This window comes from Copadichromis virginalis, linkage group LG8 (assembly GCF_057382275.1).
Source record: "Copadichromis virginalis isolate Kocher_CV1m ecotype Utaka linkage group LG8, C_Virginalis_male_GT1.1, whole genome shotgun sequence".
In the NCBI taxonomy this organism is placed as follows: Eukaryota; Metazoa; Chordata; class Actinopteri; order Cichliformes; family Cichlidae; genus Copadichromis; species Copadichromis virginalis.
This window is the reverse complement of record NC_140625.1, coordinates 15,252,600-15,276,540: the sequence shown is the minus strand read 5'-3', so window position 1 is coordinate 15,276,540 and position 23,941 is coordinate 15,252,600. Positions and strand designations below refer to the sequence as shown.

The following is a 23,941-nucleotide window of genomic DNA, read 5'->3' as shown; positions in this document are numbered from 1 at the left end:
CCTCCCTCTTTTTATTCCCTCAGTGCATCCTGCTGCTGGCTGGACACCGCCTCCATGTAACATGTGAGTTGGTCTTTATCTCTCCGCAATAATTTCGCGGAAGTACAACGGAGTATTAATGCGACATTAAGAAAAAAAAAACATTATCGATCATTTTGAGAATAAAGTCGAAATTTCGAGTTTAAAGTCGTAATTCTAGATTACACTCGTTATTTCAAGACAAAGCGGAATCGCACTTCAGAATCGGTTTGCGTAACAAGAAAATAAATACTTTTTCTTTTGGCACATTGACAAAGTGTAGGTGTCATTATAAAAAGGTGAAAATATGAAGAAAACTGCACCTTGGGCAGACGGAAAAAACACACAACTTTGGACAGAAAGGTTACGTAAAGGTTATTACAGCCTCGTGCAATAAATATGATGCATGTTTTATAACAAGACGGCTGATAAATTTAATCCAAACAAGGCATTTTGTAAAGGGTACAGCAAACTTTTTCTTCAAAATAGTTTCGACTTCAATCTCAAAATGATCAAAATGATCGTTTTTCTTAATGTGGCCTTAATACTGTGTCGTGATGATTAATGATCTCACTTTTTTCATTTATTGTTTTACACAATCAGGAACTGTTTTGTTTTTGTTTTGTTTTTTTTTTTTGTTTTTTTGCCTGTCCCGTTTGGCTCTTTTGCCATCAGAATTGTTGTCTAAAGGCAAAGAAAGATGCCCAACGGATTTACTTTACCAAATTGACCATCCCAGCCTTGCCGTAATGGTCCATTTGATTCACCTTTTATTGTTTATTTTATTTTCACTTGCTGAATACGGGACAGACTTGACTGGGGGAAAGAAGGGGAGAAAGAAAGAGGGAAAGAGAAACAGCTGAGAAGAGGGACGGGGGAGAAGGGCAAAAAACAAAAACCAACAGAATGAGCGGGGAAAAAAAAGAAAAAGAAAAAAAATGCATATATCAATCACCTGGATCACCTGTTGAGAAAGAAAAAAGAAAACAAGCAGAAGAGAACAAGAGTAATAGAATAAACAACATCACAATGATATATGGGAATATGACAGTAAATACTAAATATTAAACATTATTGTGCAGCACATAAGATCAACAGAACACAGTGTGCTTTGAGGTAGGAGCCAAAAAGGGTGTCGTTTGTGGGTGTGATCACCCGTGTGTACACCTGTGAGCATGGACGCGCTTGTTTTTTTTTTAAAAGGTTCCTTCATGTAATGATCTGCTAGAGGGTGTGTGTGTGTGTGGGGGGGGGGGGGGGGGCACAGCCCCGTCCTCCAGGGCATGAAGCAGGTATGGAGGAGATCAAAACTCCAGACATCCAGAGGCCCCCAGAACACAAGAGACCAAGGAAGACCAACAGAGGGGCAGCTGCGCCACTGTCCCAGTAAGAGCTGAGGAGAGTCCCAGATGAGGGCTCACTCAGCAGCCGCGGAGCAGAAGCCAGGGGGGGTTGCAGTGACGCGCCCCTGAGCTCCGCCGGCAGCCAGCTGTGCTTGAGTGACCGAGCCCCAGGCCGTGAGGCCGGGGGCACCCCACCTCCGAAGTGGCCCGAGCGAGCCCCAGGCTCCAGGCCCCGATAAGCAGCCACCAAGGAGTGAGCCGGTGTGTACCTGGGCGCCCATCCCCAGACACAAGTCCGCCACTGGCAGGGGAAGTGGTGGTGGGGGGAGATAGGCCTCCAAACCTTGGAGGGCCTGAGATGTCCCCAGAGAGGTGGCGTCTGATACCCAACCTGACATATAGACACAGACATACAGGCACACACAGATACAAACATCCATTCCCACCCTCATGCTCTCATATGCACTTACTCCACACTCAACCAACGTGGAGACAAACATAAAGAGACGCTGTACACACGATCACACTCCCCAAGCGTACTCTACGAACCGAGTCTAGGTACCCTTGCCCCTGGAGGGGGGAACCGCACCTAGACCCAGGTGGTGTTACCCTTTTCCCTTCGGTGGGGAGAGGCAGACCGCCCCGACTCCGCAGCAGCAGGGAGGCCCCACACTCCAGACCGCAGTCGGACGGCCAACTCCTCCTCCTAGCCCCCTGCTCCAGCAGGCCGCAGAGAACGGGGGTGGAACTGTGCAGTGAACAAGAATGAAAACCGTTTGACAAAGAGGGAGATTGTTTTATCATCGGGGTTTTTTTAAAATCATGTTCTATTTGTGTTTTCGTGTGATTGTGTCGATTCATGAATAATAAGACGATTTAATGCGACTCACTGCTAAAACAACATATCAGTCTTTGCCTTGGTAGGACTGTTCCTAGACACCCAGTAGACAATTACAGACAGCATGCTTTCCATCATTCAGGAGCATTTATGCTTTCCTATGTTGATCTGCATGACTTTTTTTTTTCTTTTGTGTTTTTCTTGAAAGGTGATAGGTGTGAATGCATGACAGTTAAGTGCAGGTGACAGCTTGGGTTTTGAGTAGCGATCCATCAATAGTGTTTTCAATGCCAGCATTGTTGTTTTAATTAAATGACAAACATTGCAACTAACCAGAATGCTATGTGGGTAATTACACTAACAAGTAATCTTAGATCTCTGCTACAGTTTCTTCTTCTTGAAAGATCCTGGGAAGCTGGTTGAACACACAAAGCTTTGCAATACGATAGACGTATTGATAGACAGTTCGAGTGTGTTATCACCCATCCAAATCAGTAACAGGAAGACAGCAGCATCTGATTGAGAGTCGTTGCTGTCATTAAAATGGAATGTTGTTTTTTTTTTTCAGTTTTTCAAATTTCCCACAACCGGTTTTTAGTGAACACATGTGACGCTGATATTTCCTGCATACATGTAACCAGGAACCACAGCAGCCTGTTTGTCATAGCTTCACTCTTCTGTCAAGACTAATCAAAGCCATTCAGTTCACAGTTATGCCTTGTGTTAATAATTATTTCATAATTGGTGGGACGGGGATGTTAGAAAGCAAAACCTGATTCATCAGCTCAAGCCACCTTCTTCCATTGTTCAATTGTCCAGTGCAGACAGTCCCATCAGCAATGTAGGTTCTTTTGGTGGTCTTACACATTTTATGTATCTTGACCAGCTTTTCATGGTGGCATGAAGCCAGCATATATGTTTCTGCTCACAACTCTGATATCATCTATGATGGTTGTTCTAATAAATCCTGAAGCTACTGTTTTTTGTTTTTAATTTTATATATATCCAGTTTCTGGGTGGGTTTTGAGTTTATGATATTTTAATGGCTCATTGCCCATTTCAGCGTCATAGAATATGATGTGGCTTCTTTCAGCTTTTGTTGGATTAAGCATGTTTCGACCCGTGCTGGAAATTATGACTTGTTCTATTCATTGAAGGGAACAATGTAAGTTTGTAGTTTTGATACATCAAAATATCAGATTTAAACTTCAGCGTTTTGTTGCCAGGGTGTTGTGAGATTACGAGTCAGTGTTAAATGCATCATTTAAAGCCGCAACACTCAGCTGCCTTAATCACTGCCCGTGTGTTTTTTGTATGTTTGCTCATATATGGAAGCATATATGGATGTTTTTGGAGGAAGTGACCAGCTAACCTTTGCAAATGCTGCCTGCTCAAGTGTTTCACAAACTAATTTATTGCAGTCCATTAAACACTTGGGGATCTGCGTGCATTCTGAACTTTTTGTGAATACCAAATATATCATGTATATCTGTGTTTTCAAGATCCCTTGAACAACTTGTTCAACTTTGTCTTTGCTAAGAGGTCAAATAACAGTACAGTCCATCACATTCTTAGTGGCTTTATAGATTAAGAATAACCAGCAAAGAATTATTTATAGACACAAGTTATGGTCACAGATTATCTCTTTAATTTATGGGCAAGCACTTGTCAGAGACCCTATATATTTCTGAAGCATGCACTGAAGTTAACATGACTGAAGTACCTCTAACACTTGATTTTGAAAATTCACAGGTGGTTGATGTGTCTTTAAATGTTACATTTTTCATTTATCTTCCTCACAAGAAATCTGGAGGAAGCAAGGCAGAGGGGAAGTCTAGAAATTTAGACTGTTGTTCATGCTAAGTTGTTCAGTTTTACATTTTGATGAGATCAAAAGAACATCTTATGAAAATTCAGTATTACTCATGCTTAATTTGATCTTGGGTTTTAGCATAAAGGAAGTCCTTTGTTTAAAAAAACAAAAAACAAACTACGGGCTTGATTGAATAAAAAAAGACTATTGTCATTATTCCCCTAAATGAAAAAACAATGCAAAAAGGATACAGTCGGAACATTCATTCCTTGTATTGTTGAGTATTTCCTGTATTAAAAGATTATAAGTAGACAAAACATAAAACCAGGAAACCTTCCATTTAGCCAGGTAAGCTTGGCACAGACAAGAGCCAAATCTCAGCATTTTCCACTCCCCCCTTTTGATCATTCATTGGTTGCACAAGTTTATCACATCTACAAATATGAAACAACAGAACTGTTTTCAGATGGAATAGGCACTGTCCGTGTGTAGCAATGGTCATGAGAAATAAAAACAGATTTTAAAAAATGCATTTTGAACTAAAACATCTGACTCTTGAAATTGGGATTTAGTCAGGTCAGTCAGATACCTATTCAACCCATTATGTGTTTATGCACCTCTTTGCATATTGGTTATTATCCTGTCTTCATCCACCCAGCCCCACCAGTCATGTCAGATGACTGCCCCTCCCTGAGCCTGGTTCTGTTGGAAGTTTCTTCCTGTAAAAAGGGACGTTTTCCTTCCCACTGTAGTAAAAGCTCTTGCTCATAAGGGATCATTGATTGTTGTGGTTTCTCTTTAACTGAATTAAATTGAATTGAACAAAATAAACACTGGACATAATAAGACTGGTGACATTTATAGTTTATAATGGTGGTTGGATGTGCTAGGTTAAAAACTTCATTCTTAGTTTTTCCGTGGTGCAAAAAGGAAACTAGCAAGAAAACAATAAGGGTGCTTGTAGATAGCAAACTTTGATACATCAAAAAAAGTGATCTGCTTTTCTCCTGAGCATTTTCCTTAGCCTTTTTTTGTCCCTTCGACACATTTTTTAAAATGTATTTTCTTTACTTTTATCTCTTTTACTTTCTAGTATTTCTTATAACTCTGTTAGTAGTCTCGGACTGAAATTTCCTCCTTGTGGGAACACAAAATGTGTTACTCAAACATGCTGTAATTTGATCAACCAACGCCTCTTAAAAGAATGTGTCCATAGGTTACTATTTCAGCTCAGATTTCTTGGAGCTATGGAAATTAATCACAGCCACTCTTATTTTCTCATGTTCAGATACACATTGTACTAAGAAACTTTATTAATACAGTCCAAAATACTAATTCAAACTACTTTAATGGAAAATGGACTGGTTTTTATATGGCTCCTTTCTACTCTACCTTTGAGTGCTCCTGAAGCACTCAAAGCCACGAACCACCAACCTTTCTATTAGTAGATGAGGCCTCTCTTCCCCCTGTACCTCTACAGCTACTCTTCACAGAAGAGTTGTCAATAGAATATTAGATTTTGGAAACAAATCCTGATTAAGCTAAAATAGAATTCAAGAAAATGTTTGTTTTTGTTTCCAAAACGGTCAGCTAACAATCATTTCAGAATAATTATCGAACCAGCAACAACACTTAAGTTGTAAAAGAGTGACACATGATTTACTTGTTTTTTGATTGTGGGTGATCGTGGCTCAAGAGTTGGCAGTTCGCCTTGTAATCTGAAGGTTGGTTTGAGCCCCGGCTTCGACAGTCTCGGTCGTTGTGTCCCTGGGCAAGACACTTCACCCGTTGCCTACTGGTGGTGGTCAAAGGGCCCGGTGGCGCCAGTGTCTGGCAGCCTCGCCTCTGTCAGTAGCTACAATGTAGCTTGCCATCACCAGTGTGTGGATGGGTGGATGACTGAATGTAGTGTAAAGTGTTTTGGGGTCCATAGGGACTAAGTAAAGTGCTATACAAAGACAGGCCATTTTTAGACTTTAAAAAAAATGTCTTGTCTTTTTTTTCCCCTTTTTTTCAGATTAAAAAAAATATAAAAAGGTTTGTGTGTACGGAATGATAAACTGTTGAAACTGTTGAACCAAGAGTGAAATAAATAAATAAATACATGAAATGAAATCTGTTTCTGTTAAAACTAATCATGTTAAAAGATAATAACTAATAACTAATTCTGCCAAAAGTGGTCAAATATCCAGTCAGAATTATGCCAGACGTTTGTTGTGGTGGTTATTAAAGATGAATGCTGTACATGATTCCACCCTGGAGAAAGAACAGTTCAAAAGAGTCATTAAGAGCCCCAAATTACCATGACACTCCTGCCCATGATGAGTGCAACCTTTGACTACAACAGCACATATTGCATGTCATTAAATGTTGTCTTCTTTCTCCCATAGTTTGTCTTCTTGTCCTTCCTTCTTCTTCCTCCCTGAGTCTGGCTCTGCTGGAGTATTTTTCAAGTTAAAGGTGAATTCTTTTATTTCCATCATTGTTGCATGGTGACAAGTACTTTGATTTATCACCATGAAAAATATGATTACATAAGCACACATTGTACACATGCAATGTCTGTGACACTGTTTGTTTTCACTTTGGCATTCACAGGCAACTTTTCTAGTTTTGTTGTTGTTTTTTTGTTTGTTTAATCAACCAGTCAAACCTATTGGAAGAATGTGTTATATCATATGTTACTATTTTCAGTCCATAGCTTGCTTAGAGCTGCACTGATAATTTTCCTTTGCATGTCCCTGCTTATGTTTTCTCGTGACCAGAAGGTTTTTAAACTAGAAAGCTTTGTGAAACGCTAAAACTACTTTCTGAGAAGGTTTGTGAGCAGAATACTGGTCCTGGGTTTTGGAAACAAATCGTATGTAGTTGTGAAGTTAAATCAAAATTAAAGAAAATGATTTTTTTTTTCATTCATATTAAACTTCTAGAGGTGTGTTTTGTGCTTATATGGAGATATCTAATTATGATATGTTGCTGCTATTTTTGTATCATCATGATAATGTTGGCCAGGGATGGTCTAAGGAGCATGGAAAGAAAAGCATCTGGACTTCAAGTTTTCTTGAAGGCGTTTCACCTCTCATCCGAGAAGCTTCTTCAGTTCTAAGTGCAATTAATATTCCAAATTTTAAGCCCTATAGGAGTGTCCGCAAGAGGGTCATTGATCCTCTACCTCATCACACGAGCCAAGGTGTGAAAACAGGTTTGGGTCACAATCAGCCAAGGTTTCGATTGGACCCATTGTAAACCTTGCCCAACCCTATCATGTGATTTATTGTTTTATTGGTCCAGGATCAACATTGCAATTGATCGACCAACTGATCAACCACATTGTTGCGGTGTCGTAACTTTGCAATGTGGCGGGAAAGAAAAAAATGCTTTGGTTTGCCTAATGCCCTAGAACAAAGAGTTAGGTTAACTGTTACCCAAATTTAAGTAATTCGTCTTGGTTTGCTGATGGTTGCTTTTAAAAGCATTAACTAACTTCTTGGCTAATGCTAATTGAACGCTCAGACCACGTCATTTGTCAGTTGTGATGTTGTTCCTGGATCAGCAGTTATGATGACGTAAAAACAACACCAGCACAGAGATATCAGATCAGTTCCTAGTACATACCAGTCATTTCATATAGAAAGAATCAACCACTGTGTAGAGGACCTAAACTTAAAGGATAAAGGGCAGCTATAGGATGACATACTGTGATATTCCAACTGTATTGGTACTTAAAGATGACACATTTCTTTTAACTTTGTGCCATTATGATATCAGCGCAAAATGCATTTTAGGTTACACCACTATACGCTAAAGGTCATGCTCAATGCAATTGAGTAGAGATTACGCAGGTTATCTATGTCTAAGTAACATGGGGCACCTAGACTGGTTCCTGATCAACTGTAGTTTTTGCTGACATAAAAGTCAAACTGACAAAAGACGGCACTCCCTCGTTACTTTTGTTTGGCTGACATACTAATCTTGATGTTATTAAAAGTAACAGCAACTTCAGAGTAACATAGAGCCATGTATTGTAACGGTTACAAAATAAATAAATGGATCAGATTCACATTTACATGGCACCAATTCAATTCAGTCCAATTCAGTTGTATTTATTGCTAATCATGGCCGCACAGGAACAAGATCTAAGCACAAGATCCATAGAGGCTGGGGTCAACCACAGGTACAGGAAACTCAAGCTCCCAGGCCTCTGGTAGAGGACCCGAGTTTGAAGGAGCTTTAAATTCCCTCCTCACTTTATATATATTATATCAAGCATGTAAGTGAAATGAACCCTAGCAGACATGAAGCTTCAGACCTGTAGCGTCATATAAGAATCACACATTTCAATTTGAAACAAGTGGGGGGTTTTTTATATTTAAACTGGCTAGAAGAATACATTTCCCACTGCTAAAGAATAGTGTTTGATTTAAAAATATACTGTTATACTTTGCTTTTTGTATAGCAAACATATCACCTTTACTAAAGAAAAGCTTTTTTAAATAGTGATTTTTTTTTTTTCCTCATAAGATATTTTTTTGATGAAGTAAAAGAAACAGCTATTTTATAGCAACTGCAGAAATATTTTTGTTACTGGTAACTGTAACTGGTAATCTCAGTTTCAAGGTTTAATATCATGGCAGTATGACATGAATCCCCTCAAAGTTTTATAAACTGCATTTCTGCTCACACTAAAATCAACCAATAATAATAATACAATGAAAGTAATAAAAATTACATATTCAAATGTCACCAATGAAAAATCACTTTCCAAGCTAACATATAAAGAACCTAATAAGTGCAGCACAGTATATTCTTCACAGCAGTTCTTGGCTGATCTAAATTATATAAAATAGACACCGGTGCTGCGTACCAGCAGTAGAAACCATAACAGATGTCGAGGAGTACTGTCGAACGCTGCCAGCTGTAGTTAGGATTGTTCTGGTATGACAGGGCTGTGTGGGTCGATACACATTGAAATATCCTGTTTGATTAGGGAACATCTTCATCTGGTGGGTTTAAAGGGAAAAAAAGATCTTTTAAGACATATTTAATGTTCACATCATTATTTGATGTCTATGTTCCTGCACTGGAATACATGCTCCTGGTTTATTGGTGCAGAAGTGTAACCTGTTATGTAATCTGCTAACTGCTGGCGCCTGTCGTGGAAGCCTCATAAGGGTTGATGAAAAGGTGACCTCACCTGACGCATGTACAGATTGCCAAAGAATGTGTTGAACTGTTGAAGACAGTCACGTGATTTTTCTCTTCCTGCCCAGCACTGATTAGTGATATACTGAGAGCAGCTGATTTCACAGATAACTGAAAGTGTCATTCACACCAGAGGAAACCGAGCAGATGAATCACTTTACCTGAACCAACATTATATTGACTCTATTTGAACGTAGTCTATCATAGCTTATTGTGCTGTGGTGCAGTTCTATCACATTATTGCTATGAAAAAAGTATGGTATTTTCTTTTTTTTTTTTCTTTTTCTTTTTTTTTTAAATGACATCAGAAACAGCAGTATGTGACATTACGTGATGGCAGAGCTTCAGTTCATCCTTTGTCATTTTTTTTTTTTTTTTTTTTTTTTTTTTTTTTAATAAATAGGACAGGGGGAATGAATGAGAGAAAGAGGGGGAGAGAAAGAAAGAAAACCAAAGGGGAGAAGAGACGGTGAGAAGGGGGGGGAAGAGAGAGAAAAAAAAAAAGAACTCCTGGGTCACCTGTATGGAGAAAAAAAAAAAAAACAAACAAAAAAAAAAACAGAGGAGACAGCAAACAACAAAGAGCAACATAATAATAGAGAAAACAAAGCACCATCACAATAAACTAGCTAGTCATAGATATCAATATTTACTAAATAATAAACGATATTGTGCAGCACGCAAGATAGACAGCGCACAGTGTGCTTGGAGGCAGCAGCCAAGAAAGCTTTAGTCCGCGTCTGTGAATACCCATGTGTGCATACCTGTGTGGATCAGCATGCTTGCATTCCAAAGGTTTCTCCATGTAATGATCTGCTAGGGAGTGTGGGGGGGCCACAGCCCCGTCCTCCAGGGTGTGAAGCGGGTATGGAGGAGATCAAAACTCCAGACATCCAGAGGCTCCCAGAACACAAGAGACCATGGAAGACCAACAGAGGGGCAGCCGCGCCACTGTTCCAGTAAGAGCTGAGGAGAGTCCCAGATGAGGGCTCGCCCAGCAGCCGCGGAGCAGAAGTCAGGGGGAGTTGCAGTGACGTGCCCGTGAGCTCCGCCGGCCCCCAGCTGTGCCTGAGTGACCGAGCCCCAGGCCGAGAGGCCGGGGGCACCCCACCTCCAAAGGGGCCCGAGCGAGCCCCAGGCCCCAGGCCCCGACAAGCGGCCGCCAAGGAGTGAGCCGGTGTGTACCCGGACGCCCACCCCCAGACACAAAGAACCACCAACACACCGACACCTGAGGGAGTCCGCCACCGGCAGGGGAAGTGGTGGTGGGTGGAGATAGGCCTCCAAACCTTGGAGGGCCTGAGGTGTCCCCAGAGAGGTGGCGTCTGATACCCAACCTGACATATAGACACAGACATACAGGCACACACAGACACAAACATCCATTCCCACCCTCATGCTCTCATATGCACTCACTCCACACTCAACCAACGTGGAGACAGACATAAAGAGACGCTGTACACACAATCACACTCCCCAAGCGTACTCTACAAACCGGGTCTAGGTACCCTTGCCCCTGGAGGGGGGAATTGCACCCAGACCCAGGTGGTGTTACCCTTTTCCCTGCGGTGGGGAGAGGCAGACCACCCCGACTCCGCAGCAGCAGGGAGGCCCCACACCCCAGACCGCAGTCGGACGGCCAACTCCTCCTACTAGCCCTCCCGCTCCAGCAGGCCGCAGAGAATGGGGGTGGGAGAAGACTCCAAACCTCCCTCCACCCGCTCATTGTAGTGTTGATGCATATGTGTTCTAAGGTGCAATTAAAACCCAGGAGGGCATGGAGCTACCTGCCAAGGAGCAGCAGGTAAGCGCATAGTCCCTCCTGCTAGCCCTCAATGACTAAGTGTATTTAAAATTGAGAGGTGGGCAACGACGTCAGGGGTGAGGTATACACCCTGATGGTAATTTGGACTCCGTGATTGTGCCCACCCCCAAGATCCTATATGTATGTGTAATGAGAGTGTGAATAATGTGAATGTCTAAGTTGTGGGATAAAATTGAGGCAGAGGCAGCCAGAAGGGGACGGGGGGGGGGGGGGGGGTAGCCTCCTCTGCACCCTGGTGACATACCCCCACTCCAAGGCCCTGCATGTGTGGGTGGTTGTGGAGGAGCGGGAAGAGGGAGGCAGCTGGAGATGGGGAGGGAAGGAAGGGAGGGGCAGGTAACCCCTCCCTGGGGCCAGCTCCCCCGCTGACCCCAGTAGGCACTCCCACCCTTCGCGACCCGCCAGGGAAGGGGGGCCCAGGCCCATCAGACCGGGGCCCAGTGCAGTAGCGCCCTCCGGCTCCACAGAGCCCTGGACAGTCCACCCAACCCCACCACAGAGAAAACTGCACCCACCCCACCATCCACACATCTTCCAGACTACATAAGACGGTAAACGCCCAGGCTGAGATCTTCCTCCACCTCTCCTGTATCTCCCCCTCCTGCAGAGAGTTCCTGAAGAGAAGAAAGCTCCTGCAAGATGTGACCATCCCCCCCACCAGTTGAAGAGCCCCCCAGGCGGCTCGACGCACCGGCGGCACCCTGCTCCAGGGCCGGGCCCCCATGCACCCACCCGCCCACAACCCCGGCAACACACCAACCAGGACCCAAGCCCCCGAGGCCCGGCCCGGGCCCCAGCCCAGAGACGGAGCGCCCCCAGAACCTCACGCCCATCCCGGACCCACCCAGGGGCAGCCAGGTTGCCAGGTCAGTAACCCACGTCCGTCAGCACAGACCCTCCCCTAGCCCCGCTGCACGCAGCCGCGAGGAAACAGTCACCTGAGAGCCAACAGAGCCCCCAACCGGACGTGACCGCTACCCCGGGTTGAGCCCCCCAAGGAAGATGCCTCCGGGGAACCCCCCGACGCCCTAAGCCTGTCCCTACCCCCTCACCAATCACAACAGTGAAGGCGGGACCGAACTATGACCCCCCACCCCCACTAGGTGATGGAGCTGATAAAAGGGGCCCAGAGCAATTGATCTAATGTGGTGGCAGAGGCTGTGTCAAGACTAATGTAATCTAATAGATAATTTCTATATTGGTTAGAATTAAGATTATTTTTATTTTTCCAGTTCATGAGGACTGTTTTCTTGGCTATGCATAGGGCAGTGAAGATCATATGGGCGATATTCTTTTCTGAAGTGACATTATCTAAGCTGCCCAGTAGACACACTAAGGGGGAAGCTGGAATGTTACATTTCAGACACTTTGATAAGTCTTCACATATCTCGCGCCAAAACTTTTGCACTGGTGGACAGAACCAAAGAGCGTGGATGTAATTGTCTGGTGTATTGCCTTGACAGTGTGAGCAGTTGTTGGAAGATGTAAAGCCCATCTTGAACATCCGATGACCTGTATAGTGCACTCTATGAAGTATTTTGTATTGTATTAATTGCAGACTGGGATTTTTAATTAATTTAAAAGTTTTTAAGCAAATCTGAGACCAGAAGTTTTGGTCTAGGTTGACTGATAAATCTGCTTCCCACTTTGCAGTAGGAAGGGATATTGATTCATCTAATTTAGAAAGTGTTCTGTATATTTTAGATAATAATTTGGGGGATTTAAGAGTAAGAAAATGTGTCGCACTTAGTGGTGTTTGTAATTCAACTTGACTGAGGTTAAATTTCTTTTTTACTATGGATTTAATTTGTTGATATTCTAAAAACCTTGTCTTGTTGATCCCATATTGTTCAACTAGTCTGTCAAATGGAATAAATTCTGTTCCCTCTAATATATGTTCTAAGTATTTAATTCCTTTACAACTCCATTCTGGGAAATTAATCATATTATTGTTTTGTAATATGTCAGGGTTATTCCAGATAGGTGTACGTTTGCATGGGATTAATGAAGACTCCGTTATTTTTAGAAACTCCCACCATGCTGTCAGAGAAAAGCTGATGTTGATACTTTTAAAGCATTCATGTCTTTTGATGTTTGAGCTAATAAATGGTAGGTCTGAAATCTCTAGATCCTTGCATAGTGCCTGTTCAACATCTAGCCAGGGCTCAACTAAGAAGGTATGTTTTAACCATTCTGAGATGAACTGAAGCCTGTTGGCTAAGAAGTATTGGTGAAAATTAGGCAGGTCTAATCCTCCTCTATCCTTGGTTCTTTGTAGCGTTTTTAAGCTGATACGCGGGGGTTTATCTTTCCAAAGGAATTTGGAAATATATGAATCCAGAGATCTGAACCAATGTTGTGATGGTTTGTTAGGGATCATCAAAAATAAGTAATTTATTTTTGGCAAGATCATCATTTTTATAGTGGCGACCCTTCCCATGAGTGATATGGGTAAAGATTTCCATCTAGTCAGATCGCCTTCTACTTTCTTTAGAAGTGGGATGTGGTTTAATTTAGTTAAGTCTGAAAGCTTAGGAGAGACATTAATACCTAAATATTTAATATTTCCGGATTGCAGTGGGGCAGAGGAAGAATTATGGAAGGAGCAGTTAATGGGGAGAACTGTAGATTTTGGCCAGTTAATTGAATAATCTGAAACTCTTGAAAACCAGTTTATTAAAGTAATTACCTCAGAGAGGTTGGTTTGTGTGTTTTGCAGAAAAAGCAACACATCATCCGCATAGAGACTGATTTTATGTTCTATGTTCTTACATTTTATGCCCTTAATTGTTGTAGCCTGTCTAAATGCTGCTGCTAGAGGTTCGATAAAAATTGCAAAAAGTGAAGGGGAGAGTGGGCATCCCTGTCTGGTGCCCCTGAGGAGACAGAAGCTGGAGGATGTCTGGTCATTTGTTCTGATACGAGCTGTTGGGGAATTGTATAATATTCTTATCCAGTTTATGAAAGAGTTTCCAAAACCAAATTTGTGTAAAGTTGCGAATAAAAATTTCCAATTAACTCTGTCAAATGCTTTTTCTGCATCTAGAGATAATATTATGGTTTCGATGTTTTTATCGTATGAGTAGTCTATTAAATTAAGTAATCTACGAGTGTTTGTTGAGGAGTGCCAACCTTTTATGAAACCAGTTTGGTCAGGATGAATTAAGAGGGGGGTCATTTTCTCTAATCTCTTTGAGAGAGCTTTGCAGATTATTTTAAGGTCTACATTTAAAAGAGAAATTGGACGATAGCTTGAGGGAAATAAAGGGTCTTTGCCTGGTTTTAGCAGGAGACTAATGTTGGCAGAATTCATATTTGGTGGTAGTCTGCCCTTTTCCTCGATTTCCTGCAACATGCTGTGGAATACTGGTGCCAAAATTGTCCAGAATTCTTTGTAGAATTCTGCAGGGAAGCCGTCTGGACCTGGAGCCTTATTATTGGGCATACTTATCAGGGCTTCCTGGAGTTCACTTGGCGTCAGTGGCGAATCCAGTTCCATTGCTTGACTGTCTAGTAATTTTGGAAGAGTTACGTTGTCAAGAAACAGATCAATTTCATTTTTAGATGGGTTTATTTGTGGTGAGTATAAAGTTTCATAGAAATCCCTAAAAATGTTGTTTATTCTTCCAGGATCATATATTGTGTTCCCCGATAAATCTTTAGCAGCACATATAGTTGTTTTTTCTTTATTTATTTTTAGCTGGTTAGCTAGAAATCGACCTGATTTGTTACTGTGTTCAAAATTCTGCAAGCGAAGTCTTTGTATAAGGAATTGTGTTTTTTTATTAATAGTTTCATTTAATTCTAGTTTTGTTTTGCATATTTTGTTCAATGTTTCCTGATCTTGGTGGGACGTGTAGGCTTCTTCTAGTGATTTGATGTTTTTTTTCTAATTCCTGAATATTTTTGTTTTCTTCTTTCTTTTTGTGTGATGAGAAAGAAATTATTTTACCTCTCATCACAGCTTTCCCTGCTTCCCATAGAACAGAAGCAGATATTCCGGGAGTGTCATTAAAGTCTAAATATGAAGTCCATTCCTTTTTAAAGTATTTAATAAAGTCTTCATCTTTAAGTAGTGATATATTAAATCTCCAGTTTTTACTTGGCGTAGTATTATTTTTGTGCATTAGTGTTAAAGATACAGAAGCATGATCGCTGACAGCTATAGGATGAATCTCAGTGTCTGAAATGTCACACAGCAGTGAGCTGCTGACCAAAAAATAATCCAGACGAGAGTAAGAGTGATGAACATGCGAGAAAAAAGTATATTCCTTACTGGTGGGGTGAAGAGAGCGCCATGCATCGCAAAGACCAAAGTCGTTCATATACTGTTTGATTATATTTGTGGACTGCCAATTACGCTGAGTTCCTGTTGTGTTGAGCCTATCCATTTCTTCATTTAGTCCAAGGTTGAGGTCACCGCCAAGAATGAGTGTGCAATCAAGGTGTTCAGAGAGTGCACTAAAAAAACCGTGGAAGAATGAGGGTTCATCAACATTTGGACCATATATACTAACAATACATAGTTTTTTGTTCAATATTGATAGTTTAATAATTAGAAATCTACCCTCTGGTATCGAGTACTGTAAAATTAACATTTTTATGTATTAAAATTGCTACTCCCCGTTGTCTAGAATTATAACCGGCTGCAAACACGTTAGGAAACTCAGGTGTTTCAAGTTCATTTAAACCTGTGACAGGTTTGTGAGTTTCTTGTAATAAAACAACATCTGCCTGTAGTTTTTTAAGCTGGTTAAATATTTTTAACCTCTTTCCTCTGGTGCCAGCTCCATTTACATTCCATGTGACAAACCTCAGCATGCCCTTAATTGTGCGTGTATGTCTAATGATGTATGCTGGGTGTTTCGTTTAGACAGGTGGAGAGAATATGTTAACATCCCTTGTTTGTAAATAGAAAGAGAAAAAGAAGTGTGGTGAGAGACTCCATAAGTCTGACTATGTGTGTGAATATTCACTAATATGAACAAGCGTGGCTTGCTTATGTGTCCTGCAAGTCTGTGCGTGCTGTGAGGCTGTTGTGAATGTGCTGCCGTTGAGCTGATGTGTTTGCGTGATCGTGTTGTGAAAATATGGAGAAATAGAGGGTGTTGTTTGTAGGTGAGTGGGGAAGTAGGTGACCACAGCAGTGAAAGACAAGAGAAAGAAAGAAACCACATGAACTGTGAGCGACAACAAAAAAAAAGAAACGAAACGGAAACATTCCAATTAAAGCAATGACGGAGGGTGACGGTGTTATATCTGCTATGACATCATATTGATATTACTAGCTTAAACTCATGTTAAAGGAGAGAGTGTGAATGAATAAGAAAAGAGTGTAGCGGGTTCTTATCTGGAGTGCAGTTAATATAACCACGGTGTGGTGCCGAGGTCGCGGTAAAGCTGTCCGTCCGCCAGCTGTAGTTAGGATTGTTCTGGTATGACAGGGCTGTGTGGGTCGATACACATTGAAATATCCTGTTTGATTAGGGAACATCTTCATCTGGTGGGTTTAAAGGGAAAAAAAGATCTTTTAAGACATATTTAATGTTCACATCATTATTTGATGTCTATGTTCCTGCACTGGAATACATGCTCCTGGTTTATTGGTGCAGAAGTGTAACCTGTTATGTAATCTGCTAACTGCTGGCGCCTGTCGTGGAAGCCTCATAAGGGTTGATGAAAAGGTGACCTCACCTGACGCATGTACAGATTGCCAAAGAATGTGTTGAACTGTTGAAGACAGTCACGTGATTTTTCTCTTCCTGCCCAGCACTGATTAGTGATATACTGAGAGCAGCTGATTTCACAGATAACTGAAAGTGTCATTCACACCAGAGGAAACCGAGCAGATGAATCACTTTACCTGAACCAACATTATATTGACTCTATTTGAACGTAGTCTATCATAGCTTATTGTGCTGTGGTGCAGTTCTATCACATTATTGCTATGAAAAAAGTATGGTATTTTCTTAAATTTTTTTATGATAGTAGATGCGCTTGGCTTTTCAGTGTGTGTTGTTAAGGTCAACTATCACAATCATACTCGATCTTGGTCACCGATTTCAAGTCTAACAAGTTTCCTAAAAACTGTTCAATACCGTTATCAAGTCAAGGACAACATAAAAAAAATCAATATTTACAGTGAAATGTAGTCAGCATTTATTAATTAAGAATAGTTTCCTACATGATATATGCATGTTGGTATGCATGAAAGTTATTCCAGCTGAAGGCCAAGGATCACGTGTTTCTGATACATTCTGTTTTTAGGTATGTTTCTTTTGTGATATAAAGTTGCCAACATTAATAATATAAAACATACCATAGCTTCTCTCTGCTTTTCTGGGATTAAACATACTTAAAACTTGGCTAGAGATCATGACCTGCCACTAAAGAAAAGGGAGACATTTTGGATTTTCACAAAACCAGCTGTCCAAAGGACTGAACAGTGAACTTTAAATGTAATGACATAGTTTACCTAGTAAAGTTAAACACAATAAAAGTTTAAAGTTGTTACTATTCATTCACTAAAGATTCCTACTATTAACTAATAATATTTGCACTGAATAAACCTATATTGTTTTAAATCTATAGTGTGTTGTGGTATCTCCATAGATAATAAGGAACTAGTAAAAAAAAATCACTGTTTCGTCACTGCCCATGGGAGAGATATTTTAATATTTTATATGATAAATTCTTCGTGATCAGTGGTTTAATCAATTTAATGTCTTAGCAAAGTGATAGCAGACCTGTACCTTTTATTTTTTTGGAAATCCCTCAATCAGAACAGAGTATGTCGCCTTTAGATGGAAACTCATGAGATAACGTCATGCTAACGTCTAAATCCATAAACTCTCAGCTGAAGTGGCTGACCGTAATGTCACGTGGAATACACATTACCGACTCTCTACCATCAGTATTACTGTTCATTTCAAGATACAGCTGTTGGTTAAAATGTTTAAAAATTGCTTAAGACTGAAAGAATGTGCAATTTTGTAGAAAGTAAAAAAGGGCTGGTTTCTATATAGTGCTCAAAGTGCTTTATACAACTTGCCTCATTCATACTCACTCACACAAACACTTTTTTCTATGCCTTTTCTAATTAAGTCCTTTTTGCTGTTCACACACGTTCATACTTGGATAGGTGCATTAGAGAGTAACTTGGTGTTAGTATCTTGCCCAAGAATATTTAGCATGCAGGGTGAAGAAGCCAAGGATCAAACCACCAAGCTTCCGATTAATGGATGACCTACTCTACCTCCTGAGCTACAACAACCCCCAAAAAGCATTTGTTCCCTGTCTAGGTGCCTCTTAATAACAATCAGCCTTCTCATTGTGTAAACACAATTCAGTACAAAGGGAATATAGTAATTTTAACCATTGTACATAGGAATGTCAAACATCTGTATTATTACTCCCATTTTTCTTCATCTGGCATACTATGCAAAGGCCTCAAGGCTGAATTACCTTTTTTAAATATCTGACATTACGTATAACTTACCAGGTTTAAGTCCACATTGATTGACTCTTTAAAGATTGTCCAGACAACTGCTTCACTGCATAAAGGTGTGGTCAGGGAGCCACTGTAGCGGTAGTATTCATGGCGGTTCACATCACCAAGCAAGTCATCAATGGAGATATCGTCTGTGACCTTCACTGTTGTACCTGCAAGGAAGTGAAAATGCACAAGTTGCAGTGATCTGCTTAGGTCCTCATTCAGAATTTTGATTTTATATTCAACAAAGTACATTTGTGCTCACCAACTTTGTGGATCTTTGAGCGATAGCTGGTCAGTTTTTTCCAGGCGTTTGTCTTAGATGTTAGCGCTGATGTGGGATGTGTCTATCGAGACAGTTATATTGGATAATTAGAAAGAAACTCAAACATATGGGTTGTAGTTTAACAAACTTAAAAAATTAAAACATTAAAAAACACACCGTTGCTGTTCCTGATACAGTGCTCCCATGAGAGGTTCTCTTGGTAGTATGGGTGGACTAGAAAATGGATATTAACCCTCTCGAGGCAGGCGTTGCCGATTTGCAACAGTTAAAAACTAACAACCTGATTACCCCACATACATATTTTATGAGGTTTTTTTTACTCAGAAGTACCACTGCAGGACTTGGTTGTGCATTAGCAACAAAAAGTTTAATTTGAGCCTGAGAGGGTTAAGACAAAGTGTTTACAGACAGCTTATGCTTTCTTTTTATAGACCTATCAATCACTTCAGGGTTTTTTGTTCACTTTTCTCAGATTTCTGTGGAATTCTGATAATCATTTAGGTCAAATGAGCAGAAAATATACATTTTTTACTTTAACTTTCAGAAATGGATTTCCGTCCTTGAAATAAAAACTGTCATCAGCCACCAGCATGAACTGCACTGTCAATCAACAACACTGAGTGCCTGAGACAGTGATAACACAACTTTGTGCGTGGAGCAGGTTAAAATGGAAACTGTTTGTCTTTAGATGAAATATTGATGTAATGTTGTACGTGATGGCACCTGTCAGTCAGTGGAAACTATTATTTGGAATTACTTCTGCCCTGTTCACATTGCAGATGCCGTCAGAAATTTGAGTATAGTATAGATTTAGCTTTTTTTGACATGTACGTGTTTGGTACATTTATTACAAGCACTCAAAGGTGTTTGATACCAATAAAGCACATATATTGTTGTTCACAGTTTCACTTGTCCAAGTTTTACCTCAATAAAAAATCCCAGCACTGCCAAGCCATCAGGTGCCTGTAGTGCCTGATCCAGGGTTAAATCCTTTTTCTTGCTTACAATGTGCATCTGGACAAGAAAAAGAATTAATGGAATGAAGTATAAACAGGTGTGTGTTTGGTTATAAAAAAAAAAAAAAAAGCTTAATCTTTGTCACTACCTCCATTGGGTATCTTATTGAGTTCACAGTATGCTCTGAGCCTTCAGATGTATCTGATGTGTCACCCCATGGAAGTGGAACTCTAGGATGGTATAGTCATGCCCCAAACCTCCTCCTGACACCTCCATCAAATTTCTCACCAGTACACACTTCACTGGAGGTTGTTTGAGAACAAAAGAAGAGAATATAACAATCATACTCTTTGATTTCTGTGAAATAGATTGTCATTGTAATGTAACATCTTGTAATGATGTAAATAAGAATGTTTACATCAATCATATCCAAAACAATTGTGCATAAAAAAAAAAGGCATCAAGATTGCTGTCTGGCACAACATTGTTTGTGTTAATGTTGATGGGTGACTGATATGTACCGCTACAGTGGGAGCCGGGCAGAAGGTGCCAAGAAGGTGGAGTGACAGCTATTTGCAGAAAACATTTTTAGGACAAGTCAAAATCAAAATGGAGTATAACCTGCATAAAACTCTACAGCTAAATGTGCTGATACATACCACAGTGATGTGGATCATAACACCATTCATCTGAAGAATGGAAAAATGGTCATATATGTAATGTGCCAATTGGAGTTATAAAAATGCATGAATCATTTATGTGTTTTGCAGCTTACGGGGAGTCAGAGGAGTTCCACGGGAGGCATAAACGTGACATTTATGAAGAGGTTGTGTAGGTCGGTAGATATTAACCAGCTTTGTTTCCATGGGAAACTTCTTTATCTGAGAACAGATTACCAAAGTTTTATCCACTGTAATGTTACAATCAAAAATGCATTTTGAAATTGTTAATATCTCCTGGTGCCCTGGCAGCACAAACACTTCTTTACTTCTAGCGTATGACTGAGTAGTGCACATTCTGAGAGCCTGTACTTTGGTGTAAGAACAAGGAAACATATTTTTTAATCATAACTGAAAACAGACAACATATCAAACATTTTACATGGAAAATATACAATTTTAAGAATTTAATGGCAGCAACACATCTTCAAAAAATGACACAAGACTATGTGACATCCTCTCTTCTTATGGCAACAGTCCAGAAACATCTGGGAACTGAGGAAACCAATGCTGGACTTTTGTAAGGGGTAAGCTTTGGCCATTCTTTTCATTATACTCCTAATGTGTAAAAGATCTAGACTCAAGCCAGACCACAGCACCCAGACTCCTCTATATTATGAAGTCAAGCTGCTGTAATAGATTTAGTATATTGCTCTATATAGTAATTGGAAATATGTCAGAGCTTTCTTGGAAAAGATGCCATCCAGATGGAAGAATATGTCACTTTTAAACCCATATCAAGATTTTAGTACCTGTGTTGCCCTTCCGCATCTGCAGGTCAATTTCATAAGTGCTAATGTAACCCTGTACAACCAGACATGCAGGCTTTTGAACTAGGTGCAAATACCGTTCCAGTTGGTCGCTCTTTTCTTTAGTCTAGCAGCTTCAGCATCCATGTTATCTAAGTTGTCCCATTTCAGATTTTGATTTATTTGACCACAGAACAGTGTCCCACTTAGCTTCAGTCCATCTGAAGTTAACTTTGATCCAGAGACGACAGCAGCATTTCTGACAGAGTTTTAACTTACATTTGTGTAAGGCATGGAGAACCGTGTTCACAAACAGTGATTTCCGTAACAGAATCATGACTGTTTTAAATGCACAAAACCTGAGGGCCTGAAGATCACTGGCATCCAACAGTGATTTTTTGGCTTTTGCTGTTTTGACCCTTCTGCTTTCTTCTACTGCTACTGTGGGGATTTGGTTGTGAACTGTGTCAAACATACAGCACCATCAGACTGCATCTCCATAGCTCAGTCAAATAACTTTCAAATAAATGTCTTTACTGCTTGTTTTATCTGCACACCTAAATTGAACAAAGACACTTTTTTCATGTCAAGATGAGTTGCAACCAGAGGCATCCTTTAAAAACCTTCAGCTCTTGTGAGGCTTTAGAGCACTTTACTCTACAAAATATGTAAAGAGATTTTGATTTGCAAATTTGTGAAGCCTACTTTATTATGGGGCATTTTGCTGTTATGTCAGTTTACTGTTTATGTCATTCTGCTGTCCTGCCAGACAAGATCAGCTATGGTAGATTTTCTCACATATGAACACAAAAAAAGCACAAAATTAGACCTGATGTCATAAAAAGTAGCTGGTACTTGGAAGAGGCTACTGGGGTTATTATAGATTTGTAAAACCACACTAAAAACGAAGTCTGAAAAGAACATTTTTCTGAAACAACAATACAAACTACACTTCAGAATAAAATTAAATAAATAATAATAATGCACAAAATTGTCTAATATTTTTTTAAAAAAAGGAAATGCCCCACCTAATGATGCGTTGGTGCATTTAGTCACTGAGACTGTGAACTAGCTGCCTTATTCATATTGTAATCCAGGTTCTGGACATCTTAAATCTTGCCCTGACAATGATCCTCATAATTTTTTAGCAAATCTGTTTTGAAATCTTACTGAAAGAAAGCAAATCAAAAAAAGAAAGAAAAGAAAATAGGGGAAAAAATAGTAAATACAAAACTCTAATAACTGTGGTGTATTTCTTCTGTTTCCACAAAAATAAACTCTCAGATGTCATCCTCCTATCATGCCTGTCAAATCCAGGCTAATGAGGTGCTTTATAATCTTACAGACTATGCACACAAAAGTGTTGTAAGAGATTTGCATACTCATTGATGCCTTAAGTTAAATTCAACGAGTCATGCATCTGCTGAGTCGCCAGACAAGTATAGGGCCTACGCCTCACTAACTGCAGACAGCTGACCACCATTAGGCAGATAAGGTGACAAGAAAGACCTTGTTGGTACAGACAGTGGAAATAACATAAATAAAAAGGCATGATTATCAAACAGAACAATCAAAGCAGACACCAGCATGTACCAGTGTGTTCCATTGGTATGTCACGTGTGCTTGGCTGCATGTTTCAGTTTTCTTCTGCAAATGTTTGTGATTCCAACACAGACTGGATAACAGAAGAATTTCATTTGCCACGAGTCATTTGCAGGTCAAGCTATTCACTATAATTAAGTGATAAATTAACTGATATCTAATACATAAATTAACATAAGAAGCTTTTTCTTCAGCATTTTCTCATACAGCTTGGACCGTTTAGTTAGTTGTGTTTGTGTTAAAAGGTGGAGAGAACATTCATATTTGCAGATCCCCTTACACGATCTTTGCTCCTCTTGTGCTAAAGAGAACTCACCAGTTCAGTGTTGACGTGGATTGGCTCGTGAAAGATTGTCCACACGACTGCTTCGTTGCAAGCAGGCATTGTCAGGGAACCCATGTATCGGTAGAACTTTGTCAAATTTACATTTCCAATTAAGTCATCAATAGAGATGCTATGGTCTAAACTAACCTTGCTCCCTGTGGAAAGATTAGAATGAAAGAGACTTGAATTTAAAAGGATAAATAAATGTAATCATAAAGTGGTTTGCATTTTATATTCACTTCAGTGCATGTTCACAAAAGTCAAGAGGCATGGTTTGTCAGCTACTGTCTCACCCTCTTCTGCTTCATGACTTTACAAACTTTTATCGTTTGACTTCAAAAATAATTCCACATACAGACAAAGAAGTCAAACACAAATTTCCTTTAACTATTGTTATAACTGCAACAACAATGGCAGGCCATTCTTCTAATCTTTCAATATTCTTTTTTTTTTTTTAAACAAAGCCATTGGAACTCTAGTGGAAGAAAAGACCAACCCTTGTCGGTGAGGTTTGCCAGGTATGATGTAAAGTTCACCCATGGCTCTGACTCCTGTGGACTTCAACTCTACATTATGTATGAATGCTAATTATGTTAATACTTAAAAGCCGTCAATGTAGACCAGTTTTATAAGTGTCGCCTATTTAAAAATAGCAGCGAGAAGTCTGGGGCATACAGACATTTATAAAAAAAACCAAGTACAGCATATCCATCTGGATGCTCTGGAGGGGCAGTGAGATGATCCTTCTGAGTGACTATGTGCATCTGGAAGA

At 40.2% G+C, this 23,941-nt stretch overlaps 1 protein-coding gene and 1 pseudogene across 1 annotated transcript in view; both read right to left on the bottom strand.

Annotated features, from left to right (window-relative positions):
• LOC146703010 (carbonic anhydrase 4-like) overlaps window positions 1-31 on the bottom strand; it is a 3,071-nt gene extending 3,040 nt beyond the window's left edge. The window contains exon 1 of the mRNA XM_085466118.1: window positions 1-31. This exon is cut by the window's left edge and continues 54 nt beyond it. The gene's annotated coding sequence lies outside the window, so the exon portion shown is untranslated.
• Window positions 32-17,063: 17,032 nt separating this feature from the next.
• LOC146703009 (putative carbonic anhydrase 3) lies at window positions 17,064-23,301 on the bottom strand (annotated as a pseudogene).
• Between the last annotated feature and the right edge of the window lie 640 nt (window positions 23,302-23,941).